General features: G+C 42.0%; 1 protein-coding gene across 1 annotated transcript in view; it reads right to left on the bottom strand.

Moving 5' to 3' along the window:
* Positions 1–5,000, bottom strand: part of csf1ra (colony stimulating factor 1 receptor, a) — a 67,270-nt gene that overhangs the window by 24,068 nt on the left and 38,202 nt on the right. The window lies entirely within an intron of this gene.

The raw sequence follows: 5,000 nt of genomic DNA, 5'->3' as shown, positions 1-5,000 counted from the left end.
AGATGGCGAGATTTCCTTCATTAATCATAAACACTATTGTCATGATGTAGCCTTCGCCCATTGGCTGCCCCTTTAATCACGATGACGTAGCCTCACGCCAGTTTGAAACTGCAAGAGCCTCACGGCGCACGCTGCAGTAATTTTCTCCTAAAGACAGTCTCTGGCTGGAGCCACTGTTGATCGAAGAGTTTCAATAATAAAAGAACTAGGTCAGATTTTTTTTTGTAGATTTTGTGATAAAGAATGTGGCGGTGAACGCTAGTAATAGCAGGGGGTGTTCACTCACGGAACTAGCTACTAGCCACAACTGGCTAACTCTAACCACGGGCCAGTGCAAAATGAATGGGTGTCAATGGAGTTTTCTACCATTATAATTTTTGTGATTTTTTTTTATAATTTTGTGCCCTGAAATATTAATATTAAGTTCGAAGCTAGAAATAATAAGACCCCATTTGAGTAGCGTTTCGATTATTTTGCGCCACTAGATTATTATACACTGGGTCAAAAAGCTCAATTTTTATGGGGCCAAACCCATAAACATTAGCGCGATGCTAGCGAGTACAGGTTGAAATCTTCTAACCTGCTGTAAAACTACTCACCTGAACGATTTGTCAATACAGCCTATTGTTAAACAACAGTCATAGTGCTTACCAGGAATGTTTTGTTGATGATATTTGTGACTGGAAATCGCAGTAGCAATGTATTTAGCATGGGTTCCCCTTTCCATTCCATACATTTTCCCACATGAAGGACTGGCCTACGCTCGTTACTGCAGTATGCATGCAAAGCTAACTGGCTACAATGGGAACCAATGAGACTGAGCCTTCTCCCTGTTAGAGATTCTCTGGTAATAGTAACAGTAGTCCTAATATTGACGCTAAAAAAGGGATTGTGGTGAGTAACAGTTTTCCTAATAGTGACAGGATTTTGGTGGAGCGAAAGCGACCAATCTTAAGTCGTCTGACATTTTCTGAGTGCAACTGAGTTGCTATATTATGGAAATCCAACGCCATCAGAAAGAAGGGCAGACCTTCCATAGACTTGTTCCCGAGTATGTGGAAAAAACAAACAATAACAAAAAACTACGGACGCTACGGTAGTAACAAAGAAAGCTAACATTTAGGCATGTAGGTATTACGCCTATTTGCTTTAGTCTAGTTCAGTGATTCTCAAAGTGTGGTCCGGGGACCACTAGTGGTCCGCGACAGAGCTCAGGTGGTCCGCAAGGGGATTTCTACTTTTCCAAGACCAGCTAGCAGTAGACTATATTTGTAATATTATTACAAAACCAAACATAGCTGAAATCTCATTTTCACCACAATAAGCCAGGCTTGTGAATGTGAATAAGAAGTAAGTGATCTGCATCAAAATTAGCACCCGTCAACTGTCAATTCAGTAGACAGGTGGTCCCTGAAGATTTTTTGGGGCACAAAGTGGTCCTCGATCTGAAAAAGTTTGAGAAACACTGGTCTAGTTTAGACGAAGCGTTACGTGTCATTTTGTTGCGCATGGCAGTAGAGAAGAGCCCTGGAGGAGATACAGGTGTCTAGCAGCATACGGTTCAAAACTCAATATTAAGTAAGTAAGTAAGTAAGTAAGTAAGTAAGTAAGTAAGTAAGTAAGTAAGTAAGTAAGTAAGTAAGTAAGTAAGTAAGTAAGTAAGTGGGTGAGTGAGTGAGTAAGTAAGTAAGTAAGTAAGTAAGTAAGTAAGTAAGTAAGTAAGTAAGTAAGTAAGTAAGTAAGTGAGTGAGTGAGTGAGTGAGTGAGTGAGTGAGTGAGTGAGTGAGTGAGTGAGTGAGTGAGTGAGTGAGTGAGTGAGTGAGTGAGTGAGTGAGTAAGTAAGTAAGTAAGTAAGTAAGTGAGTGAGTGAGTGAGTGAGTGAGTGAGTGAGTGAGTGAGTGAGTGAGTGAGTGAGTGAGTGAGTGAGTGAGTGAGTAAGTAAGTAAGTAAGTAAGTAAGTAAGTAAGTAAGTAAGTTAGTTTTATTTCTAAAGCACATTCAAAACAAACAAAACTGACCAAAGTGCTGTACATAGGCTAGTTAGAAAGCTAAATAAATAAATAATTAGTAGCACATTTTAGAAGCATTCCAACAGACATAAAGAAAACATCTGCATACAGTGTACAGTTGCAGCACTGGCAGTATTGACTAATGAGATACATAAAATGAGCTTAGAAAAATGTAAATACACCAAGTGATTAAAACAGTGTCTAAAAGGAAAGGGGAGGTTAAAACTATAGGGGCAAGGGCTAAAAGTATACATAGGGTACAATAAAAGCAAAAATAAAGGAAACTAAGATCTAAGAAGCAAAGGCCAATGTATATACGGTAGGTGGGTTTTAAGTCTAGATTTAAATGCAGACGTCGTGGGAGCAGATAATCTAATATCGGGAGGTAAACTGTTCCAGAGGCGTGGCGCTGCAATTTCAAACGCACAATCCCCTTTTTGCTTCAGGCAGGACCAGCCAACCTGGGGCCTCATGTACGAAGCTCACTTACACACAAAAAAAGCAACCCTTAGCGCAGCACTATGGCTCTCTGTAAAGTCATAGCAATGTTGTTATGATGTAGTTCAGCATTTTCAACAAGTGAATAGGGTCGCCGGCGACCTCTGCTGCAGTAAGAGGCTACGTCGTTTTCCACGGCCACGTTCAGACTAGAAAACTGCTGTGGAAGTCGGCGTAAGCATGGAAGTTGCTGTAACTGGTGCATTTTGTCTTTTTGGCGGCACACAGAGGCATACAGCGCAACTACATGTGCTGTATGCGGTCGGAAATATTGCAAAAATGCAGCCAGTTAAAACTGGATTTGAATGTTGAGATGCGTGATTTTAAAAAAAAAGAAGAAGAAGAAACCCACCTCAACCATATTATTGTTGAGGCAGCTGGTTAAAATGAATCGGACTCATGAAACTATCCTGGAATTAGGCTACAACAAAATTGGATGCCCATCAGCAGTATTATTTCAAGTAGGCTATTTTGCAGCTATTAAAGTAAACATTGAATATTTTCTGGACTACATCTGCGATGTGTCTTTTCGCATTTGTTGGGAACGTCCTCTCCGCAGTGCTTGTCTTTCTCTTTCAATAAGGCTAGGCTACTGTAAAATCAGTCAATCAATTAACAGGTGAATTTTTGAACTGAGTATTGGCTCAAGTTATTCATAGGCCTACATGTGGCATATGTGTGCATGTGTCATCTTTCATATTGATACCCGACATAAACGTTTATTTCTCGGCAGCCTTGGCGACTGCCTCATTGCAATGTGCTTTGATGTAGGCCTAATGATTTGTAAATATAATTTGGGGAGAAACCTGCATTGTACTGCATTATACCACGGCAGTCTGGAATCTCCCATTGTGACGCGCTAAATTGGGTATTGATTAACTGTCTATATATGCACACCTGAAGTAGTCCCACTATTAGGTCACTTTTCTGACCGCATAACTCCAGTGTATCAATGCGCCAAGGCACGCACGTTCATAAATTACACACAAAAAAGTTGCAAGCATTAGGCTACGCGCTGAAGTGACACATGTGGCACCGCGCGTCTGGAAACACCAGCAATGTATAGTGAATCTGGAGCAAATCTTAGTAGACCTAATCAAATTTGAAACATGTTTATTTCTCCCAACTGACCATAACTCTGTCAACTTTGTGAGAGAGAGAGAGAGAGAGAGAGAGAGAGAGAGAGAGAGAGAGAGAGAGAGAGAGAGAGATTCCCTGCGCAAAGGGACGCCCGTTTCACATGGGCGTTTCTTCCCCACGAGAGGAGATGTTTCCTGCGGTTGTAGCGTTTATCAGTTGAGAGAGTAGCGTAACTTGTGAAAAGTATGGGATATTTTCGGATCAATAGGCTTAACTATGGGAACGCAGTGGAAAATAAATCAAGGGGAGTTTCCTATGGGAGGAGAGCACATTGACGAGGTGCCTGTTTTGATGAAGTTAATGGCGAGGTGAGGCAGTTAGAATGTCGCCAAGATGCGCGGGGTATTTTTTTTAATCTATTGAGATCTGTACATGTGTAGGAATCATGCCAACTGTAGCATAATCTAGTGGGCAAGTCAGACGCGCCCATATATCGAATGGGTAGAACATTGAGGCGACCGACTTGACAACCAAATGCGATAGAATTAACGACTGGCTCTTGACTTGACAACCGAATGCGATAGAACTATCAACGGTGTCTTGGCCGTAGCAACCTTCAATTTAGAATTAGCAACGGCAGTTCGCCAGAAAGTTATGAAAAGAAGCTTCTTGTGGCGGAAGGAATTAGTTCTACAGAAAACCTTTGTTTTAGCCATTATAGCATCGAAATAATGCCTCAAATAAATTTCAGACAGTGTGGCAACCGTGGTATAAGCGGGATAATTGACTTCACGGTGTGCGTATAACAGGAAAAATAATGCACACCGAATGGGTCTGTTCATACTAATTAGAATATTCATATAGAATATTTAAGGGAGGAGGCAAGGCGAAGACTTGGGCCCCCGTGTGCTCGTGCATGTGCGCAAGATATCGCAGCAAAACCTGGTTACGCACTTATTGATGCATCCGGATTGTTTTGTCCGTAAGTAACTTTCAAGATTTTCGCGTCCGCACTTTCTTGGTAGGAAATCCACGCACTTGTTAGTACATGAGGCCCCTGGAGGAGACCTGAGGGGGCCTGGATGCAGAACAATGCTGTAGCATGTCTGAGATGTAAACATACACACACACACACACAAACACACACATATTGTGCAATAATGTGGAGGCTATGACTTCTTTAAAATGCTCCCTCTTGTTTTGAAGTCCCTCCATCAGGCCTGATGGAGGGACTTCAAAACTAGAGGGAGCATTTAAAATACGATTCTAAAACAAAAAGGGAGCCAGTGCAGAGGGCAGAGGAAAGGAATTACGTGTTTCCGTCTCCTGGCGCCTGTTAAAAGCCGGGCAGCAGCGTATTGCGCCAACTGCAGGCAGGCAAGCTGGTTTTGGGGGAGGCCAAAATAAAGTGCG

The sequence above is a fragment of the Engraulis encrasicolus genome, unplaced genomic scaffold, assembly GCF_034702125.1.
Source record: "Engraulis encrasicolus isolate BLACKSEA-1 unplaced genomic scaffold, IST_EnEncr_1.0 scaffold_26_np1212, whole genome shotgun sequence".
NCBI classification, from domain to species: domain Eukaryota; kingdom Metazoa; phylum Chordata; class Actinopteri; order Clupeiformes; family Engraulidae; genus Engraulis; species Engraulis encrasicolus.
The sequence above is the reverse complement of the archived record's forward strand: the minus strand, read 5'-3'. Positions and strand labels throughout refer to the sequence as shown.